Source organism: Notothenia coriiceps, unplaced genomic scaffold (genome assembly GCF_000735185.1).
Source record: "Notothenia coriiceps isolate Sejong01 unplaced genomic scaffold, NC01 NC01_scaffold00037246, whole genome shotgun sequence".
Taxonomy (NCBI): Eukaryota; Metazoa; Chordata; class Actinopteri; order Perciformes; family Nototheniidae; genus Notothenia; species Notothenia coriiceps.
In genome coordinates, this window is record NW_011369947.1 from 15263369 (window position 1) to 15277305 (window position 13937).

A 13937-nucleotide genomic window follows, 5' to 3' on the forward strand; every position below is an offset into this window, starting at 1 on the left:
ACAGAGCAACCGGGACAGAGGAGGACTAACCACCCTCAACCTGTTATCGGCATCGCGGTGAAAGACCACTCGGTAGTATCTTCCACAAGTTCTAGACCTAGCTCAGACTAGTCTAGGCCGCACCGTCGGGAAAAAATTCTCTTTAAAGAACCCATAACCTGCCCTTTATCTATCCCCAAAACACAAGACTGTGAACCACTCAAGGGGGCCGCGCGGCTGCGCCTGTGTTATAAGTACAATAGTGTTCTGTATCCGTGTTTCACGTTAAAACGTACTATTCCAGTGGAAATTCTACACTTCTTACCTATGGTTGAGTTATACTTCGACATCGATTTTTTCCAAAATAGAATCGGATTCGTCATTTTTACTGGTTCCGTTCCCGGCGCGCTTTCTCGTTTTTACCTAAAAGTTTTTCCTTGTTTTCCTGTTTTCGTCGTTTCTGCAGAGAATTTCGAGTGAGTGCTTGGAGTCATACACAATAAGGAAATTAAACCTGTCGTAAGGTTCATTCTATATTGACATATAAAAAGGTAAGACTTGCGTCTTTTGGTAACCAGGTTTGCAAATAAAATTCACTTCATAAATTTGCTAACACCCTTGCGAACTAGATGGCAACGGGATACGAAATACGCCGTTCTCGATCCGATCATGTATAGTGTTCGTTGAAAGAGTAAGTGAAGAAAGATGTTGTGTTTTTTTACTTCAGTATAAGGATTTATTCTTGTAAGAATTACAACTATATAAGTAAATTTCTTAACAAATGAACTGTTTACACAGACAGAATGATGTACACGTGGGAGTATACAATCTACGTAATGGTAGGTAGTTCTCGGGACGAAACTACATTTGTAGGACTTGATGTTTCCCGTTGACCCGTCGAGGTATCACTGGGAGGACGGCACGAGGGACTGTCGCCGTCAGTTGGAGAGAATAAAGGTCGTGTTGTTAATTATTCGTCAGGACGAAAACTCTTTTATCAAGTATGAAGATGGAAGGTAAAGTCACCGAGGGTGTTATGATTTTGGCCTCCTTGTCGAGCTTTTTTCTGTCGTCCATGTCCTCTCATGACTGCTTCCTCCAATTGACCCGCTTTCATCACGTGAGCCGTCGTCAGGACCGGTCCGGTTCACGGAAGTTAAGTAATTGACCCGAAACAGATACTGACACCAATTACAGTTTACCCACCTGCACTCCCCTTTCATTTTTGACTGCAGCGCTACACGGTGTCGGTTTTGTTAACTGACTGGGACTTATAACAAAGGACTCGTGTTTCTTCCACCCGCTTCAGGCAACCAGTCTAAGGAACGTTCCGTTAGTATTGATAATAGTAATATCAGCCAAAAATAGGGAGGTCTCGAGGTTAGGGCTTAACCCTATGGATTAATAAGGGACCCGTGTGTAGGAAACCGAAGAGGTTGACTTTTGACCATAGGTGAACTGTTTAATTTACCAAAAAGGGCGGAAGGGTTCTTTGATCTATACGTTATTTATTATCTCGGGCGTCCCGGAAAAAGACCTTTTCGGGAATTAGGGTCTTTTTTGTTTGGGCTTACTTTGCCGGGTAGGACTTAACGAAGTCCCTTTTGATTTATAGTTTTACGGAAAGCGCTGGAGACGCTGTAGTACATATGCCAGGCCTGTAGATGGTGCTGTTCTCTCAGAATCAGCCCATGCAAAGACAGTGTTAAATTGAGCGAAATGAGGAATGGCTAAAATGCATGATCTGTTTGGTATTTTGAAAAATAAAAAGTATAAATATGCCTTATGTATGGTCCTACACTATATTATTCAAATATAGCAGGATAGGTCCACTTTAAGTAAATCACTGTATTCCCTAAATGTTGATTTTTTTTCCTCCAAATATTGTTGCATAAATGTATTTTCTCCTTGAATACATTTTATATTCCAGAAAAAAGACCGGTTTTAGCTTTGATTTGTTTTCTGCGTTTTCAGCATTAGGCGAAATGTGGCCCATCCTAAATGTTAATGTTGTTGCCCTCTTTTTGTTTGTGCGCGATAGGACAGCAGACAAAATACCAAGAGTGGCGGGGGAGGACAGGCATGGGAGTTGGTGTTCTGACTTTTCATTTGTTCGCTACCCAGTAATGATTATTTTAGCCTCTAAGCCCCAGATTTGGCCTTGTTTTGCTATGGGAAGCAGCATCAGTGGGGACAGAGCAGCCTTGCCCGGGCTGAGAAGCTTGTCAGTGGATAAGCTGGTTGGCAGCGACTGTCAGGTACACGGCACGGAAGACATTTTGAGTGCAGTCACAGGAGGTCAGCAGGGAAGTGAAAGGGGAGAGAAAGGCCAACTATTGAGTTTAGGTGAGGACAGGTCGGGTTTTGCTTCCAAATAACAAACGTGTTTTGTCCGGATAGCTGAATGAGAGCATTTTCTAATTATAGACCGCCATCGTTTGCCTTGTTAGTAATGCTGGTAACAAGCCAGTCGCCAGCTTGCATGAGCAACTTCAGAAAGCTGACTTTTGGTTTAATTTGGAGGACTAGCTATAATCCAGACTAAATCCCTTAAAGCTGAAGCCCCCTCCCTCCCTCCCCCCACCACTGTTGGATTACGGGAGTGTCTTTAAAAGGATAAGGACCTGCTTATCACTGCTTCCCTCAACACTTGTTTGGGACTTCAGATGTGGGGGAGGATGGTTCATCGTCACTCAACGTGGCCGGTGCGGATATGAGTCAGAGATTAGGCATCTGACGACTGATATCAATGATAATCACAATTTATGTTTTTTAAACCCCGGCAGTCACAAAGGCATATGGATCTGAGCACATGCCTGCGCTCCCACGCCAGTGGATTTCATCAGTAAGTTGAGTCTAACAGAATGGAGCAGCTAAATCAGATGTCCTGCAGCACTTTATGCTTGTTGACTTTAATCATTTTCACACGGACATTTATGAACTGTTTGACACCACGGCTCCAGCCTTTGTTGCGGAGAAAATTTGATCTGAGACCCTTGGAAAAACCTGCAGTTTGTATTTATTTACCAATATTTCCATCAATGTTCTCCAAATAGGAATATTAGACAGCAAATGGACCATCTCTGAAAACCACTGAAATAACATATCCATTAAAGCCTCATAGTATCATCCAGCATTCATTTATTTAAATTAATATTTTGTCATTTTGTTGTTGTTGCTCGGCTATCAGCGGAGACTCCAGTTTAACACTGCCTCTGGCCACAAACTCACCCTTAAACCACAACTTGTTGTTTTTACACTTCAGGTTTTTAGTTTCTAGTTTATTAGTGGGCTGTTTCTTGTTTTTTTTTAAACCTTGGATTAAGGCCAGCTGTTTGAAGTCGTTATCAATCATCTCAGCGAAGTCTGGAAGAAATTGAATAAGTGTACTTCTCCTAAAATGTCGAACTATTCCTTAATGCTTCAGTGAAATTAATGCAAACCATTGGCTGCCCAGAGGCCAGGCAAACACATGCAAAAATATAAAACAGCAATATTAAGTACTTCCATTTTATTAAATAACCTTAAACCACTGATATCGACAAACAAAGACAGGAGCTACAGAAATGGTTCACCCTACCAATCTACTGCTGTTTTTAACACTCGCTGCTAATGAACTGTTGTTAGATTCTGGGGGGTGGGGGCATCAGGGTTAGTGTTACAACAGGGAATAGAGACCAATCTAGGACACATATATGTTGTTTGAGATGCTATATTTGAGTGTGAGTCTGTTATTTATCTCATCTGGGTGTGACGCTGGGGAGGTGAGGGAGCCGAGTGAATTCCCTGTGGATCCGGGCTGGGAACCCTGCGCTCTCATCACGGGCAGACTGGGAGTTACAGAGAGAGTCGAGCCACATGGGGGGAGCGTAGAAATAGAAGTACTTGTGTGTGTGTGAGAAGTTGTTTACCTCAGTGTCAACATTTTTGACTCAGCTCATTAACCTGTGCACCTAGGTGAAGCAATACATCTCTCTGTCTTTCTCACAATTAATAATGATAACTGAGGGTGTTATACACATTAAACCTGAGATAATGAACAGATGAAACAGCAGGGTGACGGGGCATCTATCGCACCTCAGAGGCAGCGATCGATCTCAGCTGATTCCAGTTCACAGATACACCCTGTAGCACTTTCCTCAAATCTAATCATGGATCCATTTTAACTACGTTAGCGTGGAGTCTACTTGCCATTAAAATGGGTTTTCAATTTCTATTATTTTGAGAGCATTGGTTAAAAAGTGAACCAAGTGCAGAGGGAAAGTAACAAGCATTTGTCTTCCTTCTCTGAAAGATGGAAAAGGAGAAGAGTCTCCAACTCATGAGAGCTCCCCCCCTCCTCTTATCGCTCCCCCTCTCTTCCTATTAGCCATGCAGCCAGCATCCTCTCTAAATTGTTTTGCATGACCTTTGCTACAGTAGCTCTAATTATTACCATCACACAGGCCCTGTAAGGCACACAGCTAATTATACCGGATTTATCTGAAGGGACATTGGTGCCATTCTTCATAGACATGTCTTGGCTACCGTCAGTGCGGGTGATCTAAACCCAGAATAAGGTTAATTTGGGTAATACAGTAATAGTAATTAGAGCCACAATAATTACAAGCATAGTTGTAATAACAATGAAGACGAGGTTATTAGTATTAGGGTTCCAAATTAACACATATGCAATACCTAATGTAATTGAGAAGAACCACATTGCCCAAAAAGCACCAGGGTGAGAGGCGCTGTGCAATATGCATAATGACATTTTTACGGAACCAGATTGTTGCTGTTTCCCCTGAATCGGTGTTTGACAGTGGTAGTTGAAAGATATATTTTCAAAGGCATTGTGGGATTACCCGAAGTGTAGGTACCAGGACCTCTCGTCATTGCATCTCATAAAGAGTTGTTACTAGAGGAAGTGATATTTTTCAAAGCGCCAACATGAATGGAGAGGGGCAGTTGGAGCCGTCTTTTGGCTGGCGGGCAACTCGTGTAATGAGCCTAAGAGGGTTCCAATTATTCCACTTGCGATCAAAAAGGAGAAGGAGATTACTTCTCTTGCGGTTTTTTTTTCTTTGACATTTTACACAGTAACATCTTTTGATAGGGGCTGGGGGAGAGAGGGAAAGAAACGATTGCTACTGAGTGCCTGATAGTCTTGAGCAGACTCCTGCAGCACAGTCCTTTCTAGCAGAGACAATGCAATGCTTTTGTAGCTCACACATATTTTTGGGATTTATTTGTGATAAAACTACTTTTCCCAGTGGATGCAACATTAGCTGTCGCTCAGACTGTGTCACCTGCAGACCCAAAATTGAGCTTTCACACGACTGCAGGCTTTGGCTACAGCAGAATTGATGCCATATTTGTCCATAGAGCTATTGTAAATTGTGAGGAGGCATGTTGGGTACTCACTCTCTTAGTTGTTTTCTTCCTTTGCTTAACAGTGGAAGTCATGTTCTGCACAATACAATTTGGACTTGAATTATTTGATTGTGCACAGATTTGTTCCTCTTCTTTTCACTTATTAAATTCCAAGAGTACAAGTAAAAGCACATTAGATGCCAGGCGGTAACTAAAAGGATTTCTCCACTATAGGATATCAGCCTAGGAGAAATAAACCATGACAAAAAACACAAATAATAGTATGTACCACTGCACTGAGACAAAGAGAACTCCAATCTGCATCAGCACATAAACATCCACCCCTAAGATATGTTCTTGGTAGATAGCGGCTTAGTGTGTGTGCTTGCAACATGCACACACACACAAACGGAGACACACAGAGCATAGCTTTGATAAGCAGGAACATTACTACATGTTGTTCATGGTGGCAGAACAAAAGGATTCAAGCTCTTCATTTAAAGAATTCAAGCTGTGGAAAGGTGGATGCAGGGTTGAATATTCATTTCAATTGGAACAATTTGACTTCATAATATATACATAATTAGTGGGGAAAGGTGGTGTGTGCTCTTATGTGTGTGAGGTCTGGGAATACAGCGCCTTGCCTTCCCCTGTGAATCCACGGCAGGGGTGGGAGGCAGAGAGATTCACCGTCTGTTGCTGTTTTCCACGACCCTGTATATCCCCCTGCAGTGAAAAACGATGTTTGCCCCCAAAGACAGCCCTAATACAAATTAAATTAAACAAAGTCAGTGCAGCTAATCCCCGTGTGTTTCAGCTGCCGAAACAACCCCCTCCCTACCGAATGAGTGGGTCAAGCCCGCTGCATCTGGCCCCCTCTCCACCGGCCCTGCTCTCAAGCTGCTCGGCTCCCAGTCACTGACGGAGACGACAGCAGGGCTCGCTCCCACTTTCTGCCCCACTGCGACTGTATTTGTGTGTTTGTGTAACACGTCGCTTTCACTGTAAATTCCCGTTGTGTTATTCTCTCTCTGACTCACCGTGTTTATTCCCATTTGCTTGTTTTGCCTCTGCCACTGTGTATCTGAGCATTTCTTCAAGAAAGATTTATTTTTGTTTGGCTCAACATATTTCTCACATATTTTTCGTTTTTCCTGGGGTTTCAGTTTTTCTTTTGGTAAATTTGCAGTTAAATGTAAGATATATAGGATTCACATGTCCACATTTTTCAGACAAAGTAATAAACAGTGTAATGGAAAGCAAACACAAAGCGGCATCGGACCACTTAATGTTGTGTGTTGTTTTGTTCTGCCTGTGCCCTGATGGCAGCCTGTCACCGTCCTGTTAACAAGCTAGATTTAAAGATGCCGTGGTGATGTGCGAGCAGCTAATACTCTGCTGTCAATCCCGCCGCTGACAGCTGCCGAGAAAGACCATCGCAAATAATAACACCAGATGTGCTTCTCATTGGAGCAGGCAAACTGGATCAAAAAGCTAACTAGGCTGGATCACTGATAGGAGTACCCTTGTTGCGACGCGAGCAAAGAGATCTCGCGTGCCCATCTGTTTGATAAAAAGCCCCTTTCTGTGATACGTACCTTGGCATGGGGTCCGTTCATCCACCCCTGATTTGTGCCCCTGCTCGGATTTCCGAGACAAAGTGCACCAACTGAGTTTAGGCAGCTGGTGTACACTGATATTGCTTTCAGAGGGTTGAGGTAGGCGGGTTGCTTTTTGATGACCAGGAGTGTGGGGTATGTGTTTGTCGACAGCATGCGCATTAGTGTGTGTGTGTGCGTTGCGGATCTGAGCACCTGCACACATGCCCTTTGAAAAGCTCCATCACCTCTCCATCCAGCCAACACGCAGTGTAAACATGGTTTGTTTGAGCGAGTGGCCTGGGGTAGTTGGATTAATGAGCGCTGATGAAGTTCCACTTGTATCCTGGGTGCTGCCTCCCTATTTGCCCGAGTGGCTGTAATGTGGTGGTGTATCTGGAGGCGGTGACTCATTCCCTTTACCCAGTGTCAGATTAAGGCATGTCAATAAACAGACCCACTCAATCCATCTCCGAGTGACTGCATCCGCTCACAGAGCCTCCCAGTCTGTAATGAGTTGCTGCAAATCTCCATCCAACTAAAATGTCTGGAAAGATGCCTTGTCACAGTGAGGGAGAGTAAAACAGCGAGGGAGTGGGGGCAGGGAGACTACAGCAGCACCGATGTGACTGGCAGCCACCTTTAAGCTGCTGAGAAAAAACGTAGCAGGCGTCGTGCTCCACCATGTTGTGGAGTGCAGCTTTCCTCAAAGATTCCCAATTTCTGTCATCCTCATGTGTATTGAGTTAATCAACAATGAATACTAAGTTTACTGATTTCAAAAGTGACTCAAAGTTAAGCTGTTTATTCAGTCACTGCTCTCATGTAAGCATTTAAAGAGATGTGTTTACATAATCTGCAGTCTCTCTGAATGTTTATTTTTATGTCCCTGCCCAGGGGAGGTGGGAGAAACCTCTTGGGAATTCCTAGTGCCCTAATTCAGCGCCCCCCCCCCCCCCCCTTCCCTCTCTACACAGGCTAATATAGGGCATAACTGAGAGGAATAAATTGCTATCTAGTAATTCTCTCCTTCAAAATTAAATGAAAATATATGTTTGTAGTGCTTATTCCCACAGCGTCCGGCAAACAAAAAGTCTACCTGGATTAGATGTTACACTCAACATTTCCGGAGTCTGTTCACAAAAATCACCACCTACCTCTCTCATGTGGCGCCATACACATATTAATGGATAATGGGATGAGAGAGTGTGAAAACTTTTCGGTCTGACATCCAAATTAAAGAAAATCTCTCAAGACTTGCCTAAAGGGGAAGTGCCTGCTTTTTGAGTTTGATTAGGCTCCAAAGGCTTTAAGAAAAGTAAGCCGATTTCTTTGAGGAAACAGCCTACATTTTTCCTCCCTCCTTCCGTTTTACTATGTAAAGCCATGAATCATAATCTCATAGAAAGACTCAGGTTTTCTTTCTGACTTGAAGACAGAATAAGTCTGGAAACACACGGAGACCTGAGCGGGAACAGGTGTTAAATGAAACTCTATCCAGCCTTATCTGCACCCCTATTCATTCTTGGTGGACAGATAACTCCCAACTGAAAGGCTTAAAAGCAACAGTCTTGTCTTTAAAGACAAAGACAAAACAAAAACCCTGACCCGGGAACCCACACAGCCACCAACAGTTTGAAACACGTTGGTCCTGAGCGGTGGTTCTCTGCTAAGACAACAGCTTCGACTTAAGCCTCTTTAGCGTCAGCCGACTCCGCTGGAATGCAGACGTCTGCAGAGGGGGCCTATTATTTAAAATCTTTTCATCATGCTGAAAGGGAGGGAAATAGCTTTGACGTTGAGAAGCTCATGAATAATGAATGTTGTTTCTATCAATGTATGTATAATTAATCACATCTCCGCTAACTGGACTTCTGTGGAGCCGGTAGGCCTGAGTGACATGGAGACTTGTCTGGACTATTGTCTCTGTTTTAAGAATGAACGACAGCCGCAATATCTTCTGCAGTTTCCTATGTGGGGGTGAAACACAGGTGGAACAAGCTATAGCTTTACTACTTTGTCCTCCCTTTATGACAGGGGGTGATTGTTTTGGTCAGAATGAGTGTTTGTTCGATTTCACACGGTAAGACAAGAAAAACGAGGAGGAAGTGCAAGCAGGAAGTGCTGTTGTGTTTTCAAATCTGTTTCATTGTGTTCCTGAGGAGCTGTTATTTAGTTTGCTCAAACAATACACAACACTAACAGATGTGGTCAAGGATACAATTGACCTCACAAAAGCCCTCGGTTCACCCAGTGTATTTATTTTCGTCCACTCACAAAGGCTGCAGAATTGTACAAGCTACAGCAGAGCAAGGGGGCATTTAAAAACCTTTTCAGCACAGAATCACTCACTTTCATAACATGATTGATTCCCAAATGGGCTACTGGGTTTGGGGTGAATTGATGGGTGATGAAGTGAAATGATGCAGAGAATGTGGCAGGTTATTTGTCACACATGTAGCCTTCTGTCACAATTGATTGTGTATAATTTGAGTTTGCAGGGGAGCCAGTTGATATTAAATGGTAACAACTCTCTGTATTCATCACTGCAAGTCCCCTTTAGCAGGCAAAAATAGAAAATGTAATCTCATCCACAGCCATGGATGTGCCTCAGGCACTCTTTCACCCTTTTTACCACTGATCCTCCCTTAGGGGCCCTGCCCTCTATAAAGGAAGAGGGGAATCTATAATCTAGCAGATGGCAGAGGATCTATGGGAAATTCTATAATCGGGAAGAAGGGGCTGATAATGGTCGTTGGGTTGGAGGGCAGAGGGGTGGAGGGTTACTGCAGCTCAGGGGCCGAAGAGCATGTCTTCATACTCACATAAATAATAATAGACAAAAATATAAACCCACTCCCAGCAGTTGCCTTGGTGGTCTCTGTCTCCGTCATGGGTGTCACTCTGACTGGATGTGAGCTGCCTGGAGGTGCTGCTGGGTGCAGACGCAGAGGCAGAGTGGTTGGGCGCCAGCTCAGTCTTGCAAGTCAGGGATTGGCGGAGCCGTGCTTTTGTGGGGAAGCAGAAAGAGAGAGTCTGTGTGTGCAAGAATGTGAATGTGCAAGAGGCTCAAAGTGTAACATTTCTTTTCATAGTCAAAGTGTATAGGATGAGAAAGTCACCCGTAGACACACACACACACACACACACACACACACACACACACACACACACACACACACACACACACACACACACACACACACACACACACACACACACACACACACACACACACACTACTCTGCATCCGTGCTGCAACATTACATGAGGGGAATAAATGCATCTATAACAAGGCACTTTAAGAGACTGACCATCTTTCATCCGGTGGAGTTTTTCCTCTAATTTCATCCTCTATCTTTTTTTTTCATCACTACTCTTAAAACTTTATCACAGCAAAACCTAGCCGGATAATAAAGCCTTTTTATTTTCTAATTGCAACTGGCTTGCCCTGTAAACCCCCTGGATCTATTTATCCTCCTCTCTCCCTTTAGCAATGGGATATCAATAACAAGGCACATTATGTGTAACATTTCCTTCCGGGACCGAAGGGAGTCCATGAGCGTGCTGCAGAGAAAATAAACGACGACTGAGGCACAACCTCAGACTGCTCAAACACAGAATGAAGCAGCAAAATTCGATCTGACAGTTTTAATTGATTCTGTCTAGTCCGTTGTTCTGTATGTTTAAATTGTGCATTTTAGTGTGGCAGTAAGAGCATTTTGTATCCACAACAAACACGGCTTGATGTTTTTCGTCAGCTAAATTGATGACATTAAAGGGTAGCATCCATGACAGACATGAAACACTCACTCCTGAAATCAATTTTTCTTCTCTTAGATGCTCAATTTTTCCAGACACAGTCTGGTACAACCCGCCCCACCCTGCTTACATACCTTCTGTTTTTAAGCAGTTTAAATCATATTGGATGAATGCAGTTAATGTCAAATGATGACTTTGCTTAAGATCAATCATGTATCAAGCAAGGTTTATTATTGTACTTTAGTAATCTGACATTATTCCAGTCGCAGCCTGGCAAAGACTGCAGAATTCTGATTTCTTATCTGTCCGTTTTTTAAACTGTTAATGTAAAAGAAAACTACTTTAAATTATATTCTTGACTAAGAAAGAGATTGCTGATGGAATCATCCTGCATCCCTTTTTGAATACAGTATGTTATCAGTGCATGTCGCAGCATCTGTCTATATCTTTCCAGCTTGCTTCCCTGTTCAAATGTTATACTGTGCTGTATCAGCCTCAATAATACATACAGTAGGGCAGCTGTGTGACATTTTTTTCTCTCTTTTTCTCTCCTATCTGTGTGACATCTGCTGAACTTGTCGGGTGTTTACTGGTGTAACAACTGGTGTCTTCACTCCCCACCCCTCCTCTTCTCTCTGGTGCTCCCCATGCCCCCACACAATGAATACACTTGCATCCAGACTACAGAACCAATTGTCACGCTGGGAGGAAGGCAAATCAAATCTTACGGCAGCAAGTAGGCGAGGAGATTGCTTTTCCTCTCAGTCGCAGAGGAGCGAGCCCATCGTCCCTGTGCCTCCGGTTTTACTGGAGAGAAAGAAGCAAAGGGTGAAAAGGGGAAAGCTACGGGCTGCAGCAGCTGGACCACAAGTCTCCCGCAGGTCAAGTCTCACCCATTTCCTCCCATCTTCACCCTCTCTTTCTTTCCACTCCCTTACCCACTCATCCTGACACTACCTATCATTCACCCGGCGACACCAGGGACTACATTCCTCCCTCCAGTCCTCCAGATGAAACGGAACAATAATTACGGGGGTAGAGTGACTCTGGCCGCCAAACTGGGGCCGCTCAGATCACAACAACACATTGTCCAACCTGATTAAGTAGCCATTTGTGGCATCCTCGCTGTAGTTAAGCAGTACTCATCCTCTTGCCTGAAATTTGACCTCCCAGGAAGATTTATTGACATGTCCTCCAATTTGAGGTTGGTCAGAAATGTGGGGGAAGACATTACATTTCTTTACAGGAAGCACGGACTAATGCATCCGATTCTCCCTCAAAATAGGCTCTGTTGAGTGACTCACCATTGCCTAAGGTTATACACTCACATGTTGGGAGTTGTGTATTTCCACTGACAGTTTCCTCAATTGAGGAAATGTGGTTATCTCCACTGAACCCTTTATTAACAAGCAGCTGCCGGGGTGAACGTGAGCTGTAGAGGAAGCAGCAATTTTGAATACTATATGAAGAGTCTCCTTTTGGTCGTACCTACTACACACACTTAGGAGAGCTCAATGTAAAAAGCCTGAGAGGGTATTGCATTATGGAGAGTACAATTCCAATTCTGGACTGGAATAGCTTGAGAGCCGGGGCATACTGCCTTCCTCTCCAGGTCGTTCCTACACACAACCTGCCATCCAAACCAATTACAGGCTGCAGCCAGAGTGACATTCACAAGAAATGTTCTATCTTTTAAATGAAGTTTGCCCCTTGTTACTCATGCCTTGCATTTTCATTAGTCTCCCACTGGATACACAGCCACTGTGGAAGATGAGGCAGTTTAATTCTTCCTCACTGGGACCAGGCACATACAGCACATCTTTTCTATTGCATAACAGCATTATTAATATAAATTATTGATCAATAATAGAAGCGTATATCTATTATTCTTTTAATGGAAATATATTCATCTTTGATGAAACACCACATATATGTGGTGCGATTTCTAAATGAATTAAAATGTGTTAATCATTAATTAATAACAAATCTGAGTTGCAGTGTGTTGCCACCGCCGTTACCTTTGATATTTAATGGAGTAAAGCTGAACGGGAACAAAAGGAGTCAGGGGCAATACAAGAGAACAAACATGGTGTGCTCCAAATTAAGAGCTAATAATAAAATGTTAATTAAATTCCTTTTTCATGATTTAACCTCTCTGTATTAATGAGTTAAAGTTTAATAAGGGGTAAATGGTAAAGGGAGACAGAATGGTGCTAACCTTCAGCGCAAACACAATGCATCATAATTTAGCAAACCCCGAACAGAGGCCTGCCCTTGCATTGTTGCTGATCATTATACACATTTTCTGGAAAAATAATTAGGAGGTGAGAAGGCAAACAACAGATTAGCCCCTAATGATTGAAGGTAGACCTATGCACTTTTGAGAATACTGAAGGATAACTGTATCTCCGATACACACACACACTTTTTTAAAAAGCAACTAAAGAGACAGGAACAGAGTCAGCATCAGCCGGATAATAATGCTGCACAGCATATATGTTGTCTCTGAAGTTCAGAAAATGGCATCAAATTGCAAATCTAAACAAACAAAGACATGCATTGGTAGCATTATAACTCTTACATATTTCATAGGTTGCAAACAGGTCATGTGAGCTATTTGCCAGAGGTAAATATCACACATCGGCTGCTGTGATCTGTCTTCACTTTTATTTATTCATGTATTTAATATTATATATATCAAAAGAGACTCAAGAAGACTTCGACTGCTGTGTGACATTTCTGCGGCGCCGTTGTCCTCACTGCTTAGATTCTTTGGCAATGTGGTTTGATTTCCACGGAGAAGCTGAAAAGTTCAAAATGTTCAACCCCATTAACATCTCCTGAGAAGAGTGTGGGCACAGTTTGGTCACCTTGTATGACAGCTGTGCGGGGCCGCTGCTACCTCAACAGCAGGCCTGTGTCAAATGTGTAGCTCACTTGATAATCAGCAACTGCTTCAGTGCCTGCATTAACCTTTCTTATCAGAGAGGATTCTTGTTTCAACAGGTCTTTGATATTGGTACTACGGACTTCCCTCAGCCATTGACTCAAAGCTCTTTTTTATCAGCATGATGTATCTGCGCCGTGGAATTTTAAGTGAAGGCTCTGCTTTCTTTCTGCAGAAAACATCTGCATCTTATCAAACTTTGTCCAAAGGGTCGTGTCCTGGCTTTTCGCAGGAGTGGGGAAGTCCTTTGAGAGGCTTTGATACCCTTTGGCCCCCTGACATCTTACCAAGTGTGAGTA

At 43.2% G+C, this 13937-nt stretch overlaps 2 protein-coding genes across 8 annotated transcripts in view; both read left to right on the plus strand.

The window, feature by feature from the left end:
• LOC104966470 (low-density lipoprotein receptor-related protein 1B-like) overlaps window positions 1-13937 on the plus strand; it is a 1038955-nt gene that overhangs the window by 522793 nt on the left and 502225 nt on the right. The window lies entirely within an intron of this gene.
• pcdh19 (protocadherin 19) overlaps window positions 1-13937 on the plus strand; it is a 56312-nt gene that overhangs the window by 17929 nt on the left and 24446 nt on the right. The gene's annotated exons all lie outside the window — the stretch shown is intronic.